This window comes from Ornithorhynchus anatinus, chromosome 21 (genome assembly GCF_004115215.2).
Source record: "Ornithorhynchus anatinus isolate Pmale09 chromosome 21, mOrnAna1.pri.v4, whole genome shotgun sequence".
Lineage (NCBI taxonomy): Eukaryota > Metazoa > Chordata > Mammalia > Monotremata > Ornithorhynchidae > Ornithorhynchus > Ornithorhynchus anatinus.
In genome coordinates this window covers 11,589,068-11,605,847 of record NC_041748.1, presented here as the reverse complement: position 1 = coordinate 11,605,847, position 16,780 = coordinate 11,589,068, and the positions used below count along the sequence as shown (strand labels likewise).

General features: G+C 44.4%; 1 protein-coding gene and 1 long non-coding RNA gene across 8 annotated transcripts in view; both read right to left on the bottom strand.

Annotated features, from left to right (window-relative positions):
• BBS9 (Bardet-Biedl syndrome 9) overlaps nt 1–16,780 on the bottom strand; it is a 483,236-nt gene that overhangs the window by 380,781 nt on the left and 85,675 nt on the right. The gene's annotated exons all lie outside the window — the stretch shown is intronic.
• Nucleotides 2,011–3,745, bottom strand: LOC120639088. The gene is made up of 2 exons (XR_005661273.1): nt 3,619–3,745; nt 2,011–2,536 (listed from the first exon to the last, which is right to left on the bottom strand). It is a non-coding gene; the product is annotated as an uncharacterized LOC120639088 (long non-coding RNA).

Below are 16,780 nucleotides of genomic sequence, written 5' to 3'. Positions count from 1 at the left end.
AATAGACTCAAATCCTACCAGCTGGATATTCACTTATGCATCTGTAATTTATTTATTTGTATCGACGTCTGGCTCCCCCGTTCTAGACTGAAAGCTTGTTGTGGGCAGGGAATGTGTCTTTATTCTTCTGTCGTACTCTCCCAAGCACATAGCAGAGTGCTCGGCGCACAGTAAATACAACATTAGGACCATCGAGCAAAGGTGAATTCTGCGAAAACATTTTCCTCTTGCCAACGGATTTATCCGAGGCAGAATCAGCCCAAGAACCCTGCTAAATTCACTTCCTGGCTGTTTTTGTTTTTAATTTGCGAGTTGATTTTTAATAACTGGTCCGATGCAGTGTTCCATTTTCCATTTGTAGAGTGGTCTATTTTGAAACACTAGTAGGAAATATATAAATGAAATTCAATTCGGGACCATGAAAACACGCAAAATCCTACTGCAGAATAAACACACAGGAACACGTTTCAAATTAAGAGTTACTAAACTTAGGAGTAAAAGGCAATTTATTGCACGTTAAAATTATGTTAAACAATTCTCTTTTCCCAAAAATCATTCGTTTGTAAGAATCCTTTTGGTGATCTTAAGAGAATAGCAAGAAGATACTTTTCCGTAAGATCAAATCTCTTTTCCCCAAAATCATTTGTTTGTAAAGAACCTTTCCGTGATCTTAAGAGTGCAGAAAGAAGATACTTTTCCGTAAGATCTGCCCTTGCATTCCTTTGGGAAAATTATTTACCATTTGGATCTTTTGAAACACTGAATCTTTGAGATTCAACATTTAAACACTGAAGCCAAGTAATCTTTTTGCAATGACAACATATAACAAAAATTAAAATGCCAGCTAAGCACTATGAAATTTTAGTTCATCCAAAGTGAAATGAAATTATTAGCCGACACTGTTGCTATTTTGTACTTTTACTAAGTCAAATTTACTATTCAGCTAAAAAATATTTTAAGGGCTTTACTGAAACAGACAGAAAGCACACCTAGCTAATATCAAACCATTTTAATAAGGTAAAAATAACATTTTGGTTTAACAAAATCCTAAATCAATATGTGGAAAAGAATTCCCTTCATCCTTAAAAAAAAATCCCATTTCCTTTATTAAACATGAAAAAGAGTGAAGCAGTCCATTAATCAAGAAGTCACCGGTTGCTTCTTAAAAAACATAGCAAATTTAACAATGAAAAACAATCTTTTTTAACTTTCTTTTTATTTTTTAACGGTATTTGTCCAGTGCTTACTAGTCATTCATTCAATCATATTTACTGAGTGCCTGTTCCAGGAACTGCACTACACGCTGGGGGAGATACAAATTAATCTCCATTAATCCCCAGTTTACAGGTGAGGAAACTGAGACACAGAGAAGTGACTTGCCCCAGGTCACACAGCAGGCAAGCGGCGGAGCTACTTTTCAAGTTGAAGCGCGTAAGAATCTAAACAGGATGACTTTAGTTTGTAATTCTCATTGTAATTTATAATTTAACATGGTGACTATGAGAAGCCGGTGCAGAAACTCACAGATTAGCACATTTGATGAGCTTCGGAAGTCAGCCCGGTTGATTTATATTTTCCAACTGCAAATAGTAAAACCCATCTATTTCAAAATATCAATACTGTTATCGATAGCACCACAAGTTACCAGTTTCACTAACAACATACACTTTATGATCTGATCATTTGTCCCATTCACATTTAACCTGAAAGACTTTAAAGTTTGGCTCCCACTCCCAGACAGTGGCTCTTATTTAATATTTCGTGTCGCTCTAGTACATAAAGGATGTGCTTCTTTCTAGCAATGGACATTGTTAAACTCTGTTAGCAGTTGAAGTCGATGAACAAATGCTTCCCATTACCGAACTCAATAATTTAAATAGAATTATGGGTTTAACATGAAAATCCTGAAAGTATTTTTTAAACGGGTCGATTGTTTGAGTTATGACTTTTTTTTTAGGTTCTCTTACACTGGAACACACATTTTTTCAATTACACAAGAAGGTCTATGGCTTCTGTTCAAACTTAGACTTTATTGTTTATAAAATTAGAAACAGACACACACACACAAATGTGTGCGTAAATACATACACGTTGTTACAAAAGGGAGAACAAAAAGTGTGATGTCACCCGGAGAGGCTTGTTATCGCACCTTATTGTTATAAGGGAACCAAGGTTAACTTCTCAAGTGCAATATTCGGCATCATTTACTCATATTTCATAAATCTCCCCAGGATTCGCTTTAGGTATCCTACGAATATTACTGGACGAATCCACTGAAGCAGTGTTAATCTCAGTTGGTTGCTTAATCCAAGATAAATGGTAGCATTAACCAAAAATCACACAAATGTTAATCTAAATGTCAGCTAGGAACACTGTAGGCCAATACGTCTGGAATGGAGTTCTGAAAATAAAAACGAAACCACAACGTTCAATGCTTGAATGAAATGTTTCCAAATGTGTAAATATTGTTCGAGTTAATATTATATTTTATTACATTTTCTCAATGCTTTCGATTTAGTATTCCAGTCCTCAGCTCCTGGTGAGAAGGAAAGATTGAAGTAGAAGGGGTAGGAGAAATTAAAATAGCGTGTTACTCTTTTCTGTGACTATTCTGTGACTATCCCACTTGCATCACGGAATAGAAAATCCTTCACAATAACCACTGTATGTCTGTTAAAAAAAAATCCTAAAATCACCTCCACAAAAATATTTTAAAGCTATTATCCCTTGCCCAGGAAGAGCCATTCCAAATCTTTGCTAAATTTTCTTTTCAAACAGCAAATCTTAGCTCTAAAAGAGACTTCAAGAGGTTATTTAGTCTAGCTTTCGGCAGATCAAAATTAAACCATTCACCTCAGCTGGGCATCTTATTTTTTAGAAACAGACTTCACCATCTCTGATTACAGAAAGATCATTGTGGGCAGGGAATGTGTCTGCCATATTGCTGTACGGTACTCTCCCGAGCTCTTGGTGCTCCGCACACAGTAAGGGCTCAATAAATAAAACTTATCGATCGAGAGCCCGCTCAAAATACTCTTCCTCGTGTCCAACCAAAATCCTCCGTTGACATGAAATCTCTTGCCTCATCGGTGGACGTGGAGAATAATTAAGTCGACCGCCTCTCTATTAAAAAAAAACGCTTCCTAGGTTTGAATCATTAGCGTCACCTTTAGTGTTTCCTTCTCTAGGCCAAATAATCCCACTTTCATTAGTTTCCCTCATAGGATCTCTTTTTCCATCCCTTTAGTCATGTTCGCACTCCATTTGGACCCTTTCCAGTTTCTCCACAGCCTTTTCAAAGTGTGGTGACCAAACCTAAACACGTTCTAATAAAAGTTTGAGCAGTGCAGAGGAGAATGAAAGAATTACTGGCCACCTCCCATACATCATACTCCTGTTAATCAAACCCAGAACCCTACAGCTTTTCAAATAATCACTGATTAATTCATCTGGCCTTTGACAGCAGTCTTTTTCAGGGCCTAGCTTACCCATCCCTTCCGTGGAATTGTGTTTGTTGTTTCATCTTCGAACGACCTACGGTGTATTTATTCCTTTTAAGCTTCATCTCATTTTTGAGGGGCCGTTTTTCTAGTTTATCAAGATCCCGTCGATACTTACTTCCGTCTTCCCAAAGTCGACAACCTCACCGACGTCTTTGTCACCTGGAAACTTTATAAGAGAAGCGGCGTGGCTCAGTGGAAAGAGACCGGGCCTGGGAGTCACAGGACGTGGGTTCGAATCCCGGCTCCGTCACTTCACAGTTGTGTGACTTCAGGCAAGTCACTTAACCTCTCTGTGCCTCAGTTCCCACATCTGTAAAATGGGGATTAAGACTGTGAGCCCCACGTGGGACAACTTGATTACCTTGTTTCTACCCCAGCACTTAAAACAGTGCTCGGCACATAGTAAGCATTTTACAAATACCGACGTTATTATTATTTATAAATTTAATCTCCATTCCTTCCTCTAGGTTACTGATTAGAGATATGGACTACAAACAGACGAAGGATTGAGGGCCACTGAGTTATTGTAAGCTATCTCAGTGATAGGACTGACCTTTTAGGCAGCTGGATACCTGTCAGATAGCGCTTTATGAGCTTGTAAATGAGAACGTCACGTGTGATGGAATCAAAAACTTAACCGAACGTCAGAAAGCCGAAAGGCGATCGATTCCCTCAGTCAAAGGAGTACGTTAAATCTGTCTGACGTAGAGTTCGCAAAGCCAAGTTGATTGCTTCTTAGCATCTCCAAACAGCAGCGTGGGCTAGTGGATAAAGCCAGCGGACCTGGGTGCTGATTCTCACTCTTCCACTTCCCTGCTGTGTGACCTTGGCCAAGTCATTTAACTTCTCTGTGCCTCAGTTTCCTCAACTGCAAAAAGGGGATTCAATACCTGTTCTCACTACTACCTAGCCTGTGAGCCCCATGTGGGATAGGGTATCGGGCCTGATGAACTTTATCTACTTTGGCGCTTAGAACAGACCTTGACACATATTAAGTGCTTAACAAGTACCATAAAACAGGGCAGACAAAATCCCTCGGTACCGGATTGCGGGACAGGGTGACCGGCAAAGGGAGAGTTTTGGTGAATCGATCGAAACCTTTATGCCCATCACTTGGAAGTTTGACAGAGATGCTATACTCCCCAATCCAACTCTTTGTGTGATAAAGGGCAAATTCTGTGGTATTGTCCTCTCCCAAGCCCTTAGTACAGATCTCTGTACACCCTAGGCGTTCAATAAATATCATGGACTGATTGACAGATGCAAAAAGAGCCTCTTCCCCCCCTGCAACACACCATTGGATAAATGCCTGACCATCTACGGGGTAGTCCAAGCCTGACGTTAAATTCATCCAAGTGGTTAGCAAGTGAGCAAGATGGCTTGAAAATCTGTTCTGAAATCACCCCAGAGAACAACGCTGTGCTGCGTGGCCTGGAATGGCGATGATGAGAATGGTATTTGTTAGACGCTTACTATGTGCCAAGCTCTGTAATAAGCACTGGGGCAGACATAAGATAATCGGGTCGGATTCCGTCCCTGTCCCTCACGGAACTCACAGTCTGAGCGGGAGGGAGAACCCCATTTTTCAAATGAGGAAACAGAGAAGTTACGGGACTTGCCCACCAGTGGCCGAGCCTGGATTAGAATCCAGGTCCTCTGACTCCCAGGCCCAAGGCTCTTTCCATTAGGCCACGCTGCTTCTCTATTTTCAGGGAGATTGCAAATTGTGGAGAAAAGCAGCTGCCACGCTGAATTTAGATGATGGATCAGATAGTGTGATCTTTGTTATCCAGCATGGTATGAAACTACTCGACAGCATAATAATAATAATAATAATAATGATGATGATGATGGCTTCTGTTAAGCTCCTACTATGTGTGAAGCACTGTTCTAAACACTGGGGGGGGATACAACACCAATAATAATAATAATAATAATGTTGGTATTTAAGCACTTACTATGTGCAGAGCACTGTTCTAAGCGCCGGGGTAGATTCAGGGTAATCAGGTCGTCCCACGTGAGGCTCACAGTCTTCATCCCCATTTTACAGATGAGGTAACTGAGGCACAGAGAAGGCAAGTGACTTGCCCAAAGTCACACAGCTGGCGAGCGGCAGAGCCGGGATTAGAACCCATGACCTCTGACTCCCAAGCTCGGGCTCTTTCCACTGAGCCACACTGCTTCAAGGCAAGACAGAACCTTACATTACTTCTTTTAACTGAGGCCTGAAGACACCCATGTGAGGTACGGTTCTGGACCCGGGTTCTACTCCGAGCTCCGCCACTTGTCTGCTGTGTGATCTTGGGCGAGTCACTTCACTTCTCTGGGCCTCCATTACCTCATCTGGAAAATGGGGATTAAGACTGTGAGATTAGCTTGCATCCACCTCAGGGCTCAGAACAGTGCCTGGCACATAGTAAGTGCTTAAGAAATCCCACAAAACAACAACAAGAAAAACAATTAACAGGACTGAGCCCCCTGCAGCATCACTGCCTACTCCACTGAAAATGGAGAAGGGATCAGACAGGGCACTCTTAGGTCCGACTCGCAAATCCTATGCTGAAAATCAGTCAACCCCGGTGTTAACCCTTCAAGAAACAACAATTCACCCAACTCCAGAAGTCGCTCAACCCCATCTCCGGCTAGGGCGGCCTCTTACTCCGAAGGCAAAGCAACAAAACCATAAAGAACATCAGGAAAGAAGCAGCATGGCCTAGAAGCTGACAAGCAGTGTGGCCTAGTGGAAAGAAAACTTGTTCTTGTTGCATCTTCCAGGATGGAGGGGCAGAACACATTTCAGAGACCTGTGAGATAGGGAGGCATGGCCTAGTGGGTAGAGCTTGGGCCGGTGAGTCAGGGGACAAGGGTTCTAATCCTAGCTCTGTCATTTCTCTGCTGCGTGACCTTGCCCAAGGTCACTTCACTTCTCTGTGCCTCAGTTACCTCACCTGCAGTGAGCTCAGGTGGGACTGTGTCTAAACTTGCATCAAGCTTGATTCGATCCATCAAGCAATCAATAGTATTTATTGAGCCCTTACTGTGTGAACTGTAGTAAACATTTGGGAGAATATAATACGACCGAGCTAGACATGTTCCCTGCCCGCAGTGAGCTTATAGTCTAGATGGGGAGACAGACGTTAATATAAGTGATTTATAATATATAATTCAAAGATACGTTCACAGGGGCTGTGGAGTTGAGGGTGGGGCGACTAGCAAATGCTCAAAGGTCACAGATCCAAGTGCCTAGAGGACACAGAAGGGAGAGGAAGCTGGTAAAAGAGGGCTTGAAAAGGGAAGGCCTCTTGGAGGAGGCGCGACCTTAATAATGCTATGAGGGTGGGAAGAGCGGTGGTCTGGCGCATACGGAGGGGAAGGGATTCCAGGCTAGGAGGAGGACGTGAGAACGGAGATGGTGGCAAGATAGATGAGATCGGGACACAGTGAGTAAACTGGCACTAGAGGAGCAAAGTGTGTGAGCTGCCCTGTAGGAGGAGACGAGTGAGGTGAGAAAGGAAGAAACGAGCTGAACGAGTGTTTTAAAGCCGACGTCGAGGAGTTTCTGTTAGATGTGGTGGTGGGTGGGCAGCCCTTGGAGATCCTTGAGGAGTGGGAAGACTTCGACTGAATATTTTTATAGAAAAATGAACCGGGCAGCAGAGTGAAGTACGGGCTGCAGTGGGGAGAGCCGGGAGGCAGTGAGATCAGCAAGGAAACAGAGCCAGGAACCACGGTGGGGTGCGATAAGTGCTCGGACGGTAGCAATTCGGATGCAGAGGAAAGGGTGGATTTTAGCAACGTTGTGAAGGTAGAACTGACAGGATTTGGTGACAGACTGAAATTGTGGGTGGAATGAGAGACGAGTGGAGGAAAAGCCAAAGTTACGGGCTTGTGAGATAGGGAGGATAGCGGTATTTTCAACAGTGATGGGAAAGACAGGAAGAGGCCGGAGTTTGGGAGAATAAGGTTTCCCTTTGTGGCAGAGATGTCCTAAAGGCAGGAGGAAATGCGAGACCGCAGGGAAGGAGAGAGGTCAGGGCCAGAGACGTAGATTTGGAAATCACTTGCATAGAGATGATAGTTGAAACCACGGGAGCAAATGAATGCTCCAAGGGAACGGATGTTGACGGAGAATAGAAAAGGACCCAGAATTGAACCTTGGGGGATGCCCAGAGTTAGGGGTCGCGAGGCAGAGGAGGAGCCAGCAAACAAATCTGAGGTGGAGCAGTCAGAAAGATAGGACCAAGAAAGGAGTGTCAGTAAAGCCCAGGTTTGATAAAGTTTCAAGAAAATGGTAGGGAGAAGAGATAAATTAAAGGGAGAGAACTGATAGAGTGCCTTGCCACCAGTAGTCAAGAATTTCTGCTTGATGTGGAGATGAGTTAATAAACATCAACTTCATTTTTGGAGGAGAGGGGAGACGTGTGCAGAACGAAGGAATACATCGGCTTCCCTTCTCGCCCCATTTTCACCGTTGGCTTTTTTCCCAGTTCAGTTGAAATGAACTAAACTGCTTCTGATTATGGCTCAAATGAATTTCTAATTGGGTTTTTTAAATCAACCATTTCTAGACTGTACAAAAACAAGTGCACGCACGCAATTCCCATCTCAAAATGATTTTCTGTCTGCTTAAAAATACTTGTTCGGATGTCTTTTAAAACTCACGCACCCAATACTTCAAACTCCGTGCATTCTTTGATGAGGCAAGGTAATCGGCCGAAGTTTGTAGGGCGGCTGAAGAAATTCCAAAGTTACGAGCAATTAAAAACTCACTCTGGTACACGAGCAACAGAAATTCTTTAGTGAGTTTTTTAGTTTCATAGGTACCTGGAGCGTTATGGAGTTATGCCAAGCACGAGGCATAATTCCATAGTCACGCGGCAAGCATTTTCGGGGTAGTTACAGAGAGGGATAATTTACTAGCCGGGCAATTGCACCCATCAAGTTATACCGTTTCGCCACAATAGAGAGAGGGATTTTTGAACCTTGTTTCTCCCTTGTGAAAATAAAAATACAAAGCGAAAAGGGATTTAATGCAGTGTTGAGCACACTGTGTTTAAAGACCAAGGCACCATATACTTCAGTCAAACTTGGGGATGAGGTAACCAAAATAATAATTTTTTTTTTTAATCTAACATGCTTGATTTGTTAGCCTGCTGCAGCCAGGCTGCCGAAACTACTAAGGGTTACCTTGGATTTTTCCTCTTACACTTTAGAAAATGAATACTTGTGTGACTTTAATTCCACGGTTACGGAACAGAGCGCTCTGCCTAAATCAGAACCATAAGCAATCTAGGGCTTCTTTTCCGCTTACCCACATCCAAGTGAGTTTTGAATATCTCTTTAATAGGTGGTCTTTTAGAGTTTCATTATTTTTATGCCTCCTGGAGTACCGATTTCAACGTACAGAAGCTGTTTCAGCAAATGTACAAATTAGAGGCAAGGATCGGTCGGTGTAAATTTGTATGTCGACTGAATCACAAGAGTCAACTGCCCAACGGCAGCAAGTCCCCAAAATAATGGTGTGACGGTTTTTAATCAACTTGAAAAACTCTGCAGAAGAGGGAAGCAGCGTAGCCTAGTGGATACCGTACAGGCCTGGGCGTCAGAAGGACCTGGGTTCTAATCCCGGCTCTGCCATTTGTCTGCTGTGTGACCTTCGGCAAGTCACTTCACTTCTCTGTGCCTCGGTTACCTCACCTGTAAAACGGGGATTAAGACTGTGAGGCCTATTGGGATGTGGACTGTGTTCAAACTACTGAAAGCTCACCTCCTCCAGGAGGCCTTCCCAGACTGAACCCCCCTTTTCCTCTGCTCCTCCACCCCTCCCCATCGCCCCGACTCCCTCCCTCTGCTCTACTCCCTTCCCCCCGACAGCACTTGTGTATATTTGCACATATTTTTTATTCTATTTATTTTATTAATGATATTTATATATCTATATTTCTAATTATCTATTTTGATGCTATTGATGACTTTCTACTTGTTTTGTTTTGTCCTCTGTCTCCGCCTTCTAGACTGTGAGCCCGTTGTTGGGGAGGGATTGTCTTTATCTGTTGCCAAATTGTACTTCCCAAGCGCTTAGTACAGTGCTCTGCACACAGTAAGCGCTCACTTAATACGACTGAATGAATGAAACAGATTAGCCTGTATCCACCCCAGTACTTAGTACAGTGGCTAGCATATAATAAGCACTTAAATGCCTTTTTTTAAAAAAAAAGACACTCCAGACTTATAAAAATAAAGGGTCTGGCGTGAGCCATTTCTTCACCGACCACGTAGGCGCTCCCCGAGAATATAAGGCACGGGGAACTGAACTGGATGACAATAACGTCCTATTTTTCAAAAGAGTATGATGCCAACTAGCAAAATGGCCCCTGCTGCCTGCTTTATGTATTTTAGAAGCGACCCAACTTGCAAAGACAGAGCCACAGCGCGAAAGCAGCAAGCAGTTGGAGAGGAGGACAGTCACGAGGAATCAGAGCCAAGAAGAATCCCCGGGTTCGTCAGTCACCTCCAACCCAACCCCCAACCTAACCTCTCAATCGATCGATCGATTGATTTTATTGAGCGCTTACTATGTGCCGAGCACTGTTCTAAGCACATGGGAGAGTACAGTACAAGAAAATTAGCAGACAACTAGGGCTTCAGAACCAACATTTGGACTTACATATTCACACCCACCTGTATCATTTCAGGGCATCTTGAGCTATAAGCACTTAATCAATGACTTATCCATTTTTTCTTTCTCTTCTTCTACCTGTCATTTATTTGGAGTCTGCCTCCCTTGCTGGACGGTGAGCTCCCTGAGGATAGGGTTCAAGCAGTTTTAACTCTAGATGCCCTCCCACGCCCTTATTTACTTCCGACACCTGGCACGGGGGAAGATGGTTGTTGCTGGAGAGGAGTTTTAAAGAGAAGAGGCAGAATTACCTGTTTAAGCAAGAAGTGGCAGAGAGCAACCCAGTCCGTCAGGCTATTCCTGGGTCCTCACGGATGACTGGGAGCTGCCCGAGGCTCGTAAACTATGATTTGGCCAGCTCTGATAAATGCCATTCTATCAAAATAAAACTCTGAATGTACAATAGCGTCTTTCTTACAAAGAAGTCGAGTCCTGTGCAATACCTCGTTAACGGCTGACAGCCCTCTTATGTGGGAAGGGGGAGGGAGCAACCCACCCTCTTTACAGGTAAGGAGCCCGAGGCATAAAGTGTTGAATTACTTAAGTCCGCAGCGTTAATCAAGACTAGAACTTTGATTTCCTAACTCCTCAAGTATTCTTTCCTCTAGGCCAGGGTTTCTCTCACATTTTTAGTCCACCACCATGTCATGCCTCACATCACTGAAAAAAAAACACCAAAGCCACGGTTCATCTCCTTGTCACCCCAGCAAATCTTTCAGGGTGCAAGGAGGATGGTGAAGGACGAGGTCCAACAGGTGAAGGAAGTGAATTCATCCCACACTGTGTGCCATAAAACAGCTGTTCAGAGTTCTACCATCTAGGTTTCCCCATCAAATCATCAATGCTACTATCATGATGCTCCTTAATATACGGATAACTCGTTCCTCTCTGCTTCCAGCAGAAGGTCCCGCCGGTTGGTGCTAAGGAATTCCATCCGCTCTCCCCCTCCCACTTATCCACACTTTTCTCCTACTGCATATCGGCTCACGCTCTTCGATCTTCTCAAGCCAACCTACTCCCTGGGCCTCATTCCCATTTCTCCTTCAACCAATTGTATTATGGAGCACTTACTGTGTGTGGAGCACTTGTACTAAGCACTTGGGAGAGTACAACAGAGTTGGTATACAAATTCCTTGCCCACAATGAGCTTACAGTCTAGAGGGGGAGACAGACATTAATGTAAATAAATAAAGATATGTGCATAAGTGAAATGGGGTTCAGGGAGGGGAAAATAAAGGGTGCAAATCTGAGGAAATAAGGGCTTCGTCAGGAGAGGCCTCTTGGAGGAGATAAACTTTTAATAAGGCTTTGAAGATGGGGAGAGTGACCTTCTGCGGGCTATGAAGGGGGAAGGCGGTCCAGGCCAGGGACAGAAGGTGGGCGAGAGGTCAGCGGCGAGTTTTAGACAAAATCAAGGTAGAGTGAGTAGGCTGGCATTAAAGGAGCAAAATATTCCGGCTGGGTTGTAGTAGAAAATCAGGGAGGCAAGCTGATTGAGTGCTTTAAAGCCGACCGTAAGGAGTTTTTGTTTGATGCGGAGGTGGATGGGCAACAACTGGAGGTTCTTGAGGATCGGGGAGATATGGACTGAACACTTCTGTAGAAAAATGACCAGGGCAGCAGAGTGAAGTATGGACTGAGCGGGGTGAGACAGGAGGGAGGGAGGTCAGCGAGGAGGCTGAAGCAGTAATCATGGCGGGACAGAATAAGCGCTTGGATTAACAGGGCAGCAGTTTGGATAGAAAGGAAAGGGCAGATTTCTGAAGGTTGAACCGACAGGATTTGGTGGCAGATGGGTTGAATGAGAGAGATAGGTCAAAGATAACAGGATGGTGAGACAGGGAGGATGGTGGTGCTGTCTACGGTGATGGGAAAGTCACGAAGAGGTCAGGGCTTGTGTGGGAAGATAAAGGAGTTCTGATCTGGACACGTTAAGTTTGAAATGTTTGCAGGACGTCCCAGTAGAGATGTCGTGAAGGCAGGAGGAAATGTGAGACTGCAGAGAGGGAGAGATCAGGGCTGGAGATGTCGATTTGGACATCATCTGCACAGAACCACAGAGTTGAAGCATTGGAGCAAATGAGTTCTCCAAGGGAGTGCGTGTAGAAGGAAAATAGAAAGGGATGCAGAACTGAGCCTTGAGGTACTCCCACAGTTAGAAAGTGGGAGGCAGAGGAGTCTGTGAAAGACACTGAGAATGAGTGGCCAGAAAGGAAGAGAACCGGGGGAAGACAGCGTCAACGAAGCCGAGGTCGGATAATGTTTCCATCTTTCCCACCACCAACTTCTGGCTCAGGTTCGCTCTCCTCCCTGGCTCCCCCTTCTCCCAAATCAACACACCACAGGTTCTCTTCATTTGCAAATCTCTTCTGACATCTACTTGAGGTCTTCTCCAATGAATTGCTAATTTCTCCTGCTGATATTCCCACCTTGCCTGCTTAGCATTTCGGTGCCACTTAAGCACCTAAGTAATCACAACTCCTCAGAGCGTTCTGTACCTATCTTAGGTCGCCCATTACTAAGCACCAACTCATGAACCTATTCCCTTTTCCTTCTTCCTCCTATCTTTAAGCTATTTGAATGTGTGACTCCCTTTCTAAGGTCCTTGAGGGCTGGAATCATATCTGTTAATCCTACTGTACACTCCCAAGGATTTAGTACAAGGGCACCAATACAGTCCTCATTAAATAAATATGACTGATTGGTTAAGTGACTGCAGAGCACTGAACTGGGTGTTTGTATACAAGTAGGAATAGCTCCCCAATCAATCGGTCCGTGGTATTTACTGAGTAGTTATTGTGTGCAGAGCACTGTACTAAGCACTTGGGAGAGTACAGCGTGGCCTAGTGGAAAGGGCGCAGGCTGTGTTCTAAACCCGGCTCTGCCGACTACTTGCTCTGTGAAGTCACTGAACTTCTCTGTGCCTCAGTTTTCTCAACTATAAAATGGGGAATTAAATACCTCTTTTGCCTCCTACTTAGACTGTGAACCCCACGCGGGACCAGAACCGGGTCCAACCTAATTAACTTGTATCTACCCCAGCGTTTAGAGCAGTGAGAAGAGCTTAACAAATACCATTAAATAAATAAAGGCAATAGACTTGGTAGACACGTTCTTTGCCCACAAGGAGATCAGAGTCTAGAAGGGTAGACAGACTTTAAAATGTATAGATCAATAATAGACAGCAACGTGGCTCAGTGGAAAGAGCCCGGGCTTGGGAGTCAGAGGTCATGGGTTCGAATCCCGGCTCTGCCGCTCGGCAGCTGTGTGAATGTGGGCAAGTCACTTAACTTCTCTGTGCCTCAGTGACCTCATCTGGAAAATAGGGATTAAGACTGTGAGCCTCACGTGGGACAACCTGATTACCCTGTTATCTACCCCAGCGCTTAGAACGGTGCTCTGTACATAGTAAGCGCTTAACAAATACCAACTTTATTATTATTATCTTGATAAAACTGCTCGTGAAGCTGAATGTGCCTTCCGTGATTCGTCCACACATTGCAACCAGAAGACACTTGAGAGCTTGCTTTTGTTCATTCATTCGATCGTATTTATTGAGCGCTTACTGTGTGCAAAGCACTGTATTAAACACTTGGGAGAGTACAACAAAAAGACACATTCCCTGCCCACACAGAGCTCACAGTCTAAAGGACGAGAATCATAACTGTGGTATGTGTTAAGCACTTACTTTGTACCCAGTATTGTACTAAGGACTGTGGGGGAATGCAAGCAAATAGGATTAAACACAGTCCCTGTCCCACATTGGGCTCAAAGTCTTAATCTCCATTTTGCAGATGAGGTGGCCGAGGCACAGAGAAGTGAAGTGACTAGCCCAAGGTCACACAGCAGACAAGTGGCAGAGCCGGATTTAGAACCCATGACCTTCTGACTCCCAGACCCGTGCTTGATCCAGGAGGCCGTGCCGTTTCTCCCTGGGCCGTGCTGTCCACCAGATCCCGTCAATCCCCTGAAGAGATAAGGTGACCTGGATTCTATTTTCTGCTTCACCAGTACATCACCGGACAGTGCTTTGTTTAGATAGCAGCGACAGCGTGAAATGCAATGTCGCTCTCACTGTATAAAGGATTCCATCTCGTAGGCAGAGAAACCTCCATTTTCTTCAAACTACTGGTCGGTCCAAAGTGCTTCGCTAATTCTGGGAATTAGTTTCCAATCAATGGTGGATGACCATCAACACGTCCCCTCGTGTGACATAGAGCAGGTCGCAGATGACAAACACTTTCACTAATGCCCGTAGCCTATTTATTGATAGAGTTGGAAGTTTTCCAGTGCATAAGGTGTGTGATCTGATATCAATTTCCTGGTCTGTCATCACGCCCTCAAGGATGGGCACATAGAAGAGGCTGAACGACACAGGACGGACTCCTCAACCCTGCTCTCCTGGGCTGATGACGATGATGATGATGAGACAAAGGTCAGTCAGAGCACCTTCAACTCTGACTCAACCAACGTAAAGGTCTGAGTGAACTTTTCATTGGCAGCCACATTTGCTTAGCAGTTGCCTGAGGTCCAATCTGTAAAGAGTGTCGAGTGCTTTCATAAAATCTAAAAATTCAGGAAAGAGGTCTTGGTATTGCTCTCGGCATATCTCCCGTATTTTTCATAAAAATAATAATGGCATTTGTCCAGCGCTTACTATGTACCTAGTACTAAAGCACTAAAAAGATCATGTCTGCCGGGCTGTGTTTTAAACTGAACTGAACTGTGTTTCAGTAATGACGGAATTGGGCCAGAAATGATAACAGTAAGATATCCCAGGAGCTTCAACCTTCACTTTTCTCACCGTTTTTCTTGAAGGAGATGCTTGGAAATACACCGTATACCAGCTGTTTGGAACTAGCCTACCTCTTCCTCACACGTCCCACTCGGTAAACCTGCCTTATATTGCCTAGAGGCTGAACGACCGACCGTATCCCAAGACCTCAGCGTAGGTATTCTTGGCCGTCATTTGATTCGATTAGACTGTAAGCCCGTCAAAGGGCAGGGACTGTCTCTATCTGTTGCCGATTTGTACGTTCCAAGCGCTTAGTACAGTGCTCTGCACATTGTAAGCGCTCAATAAATACTATTGAATGAATGAATGTTGAGGATGGTTCCCAGGAGATCTCGATAAAACCGCTCGTGAAGCTGGATGTGCTTTCCGTGATACATCATCACAAGAAGCTCTATAGCCAATTGTCACCAGACCCCTTCAATCCGCTAAAAAGTCAAGCTGACCTTCTTGACTCTGTATTCTGCTTCGCCGTCTATCTGAACATCATGAATTAAAAACTGTCCCCGCCCTCAAGGAACTTACAGCTTCACTGGAGGGACATAAGGGTAGAGAGGGAAGAGGAGACACGAATGCAGAGAAGGAATTATTCGTTAATCTATAGATCAATATTGTTGATCAAGCGCTTACTGTGTGCAGAGCACTTGGGAGAGTAATATAACAGAGTTGAGAGATGCGTTCCCTGCCTACAAGGAGTTAACAGTCTAGGGGAGGTCTAGTTAAATGTAAAGATTTTGCTTTCGGTCGTTAAATAATTAGAACCTAAACAAGGGTGGCCAGGGTTTTTCAAGGAAGCACCGAGTTCCCATTTTGGGGGGTCCAACTACAATCCTGAGGCGGTCAATGCCAGTATCAGGGGGCTCAGATTGCACTGGGCCTGCCTGTCATCCTCTGTTCCTCGTAAGTCCCCCATAACGTCTTAGCGGGCCCCGATTTCGGGTTCGAGAAGCGCTGCTTTAGAATGCGCTACCCTGCAGAGCCACGATGGCACTGGTTCCACATCCATTTCCTATTATTTTTCTCACACAGTATGGCCGACAGTGACTTTTGAAAAGGGAGCAATAAAGACTAGAGTTTGTCGAGCAGGTCAATCTCACCTTCGGATCTCTATCGATTCAAATTCCCTGTCTTGTAAAATTGCTTTGCCTTTGCAGGCGGCTTACCGTGTGAGTGCCAATTATTTTGTTTGTTTAAAATCCTCCTACAAGTAGAGCAAATTAAAGCCCCGCACAAAATCAAATGTTTTCATCCCCCACATTTTTCATAGTTCACCTTGTTTCCTCTGGCCATTTGTTTTTAATGTGAATGGGTTTTTTATGTTTCGCTTCAAAAATGCAGTCTTCCAGAGTCAGCCAGAAATGTCCGTTTCAAAAAGCTCCCTGCAGCCAGTTGGCTTTGCCAGTGACATATTTATAAAGTGAAAATGGAACCCATAGTGCTTTTCAACAGATCAGATGGAATCACTTAGTGCTGCACTACACGGTTTCGGCAGTCGAAGCCTCAAGAGGAAAGCCGCTCCGAAGGCGAGTGTTGCTTTAAAGCATCTGACTAGCTACCGTTGTTTTGTAGCCGGGCTGCCCCAACCCCATAGGAAGACGTTGGCATCGGGACCCTCATCAGCCGATGCTTCTATCGAGGGTTGGCGCAAAATCCAAACGAGAGACAGGTGGCCCTGTGAAACAAACCTGTCAAGAAAGTTACTTGGCGTCTGGAGTTTTTTTTAAAGTGAATCATTTCCTCCGCTCCCCAACTCCAGATATTTTCAAAGAAATAAACAGGGTATGGCCACCGTGCGGCCTCGGGTGC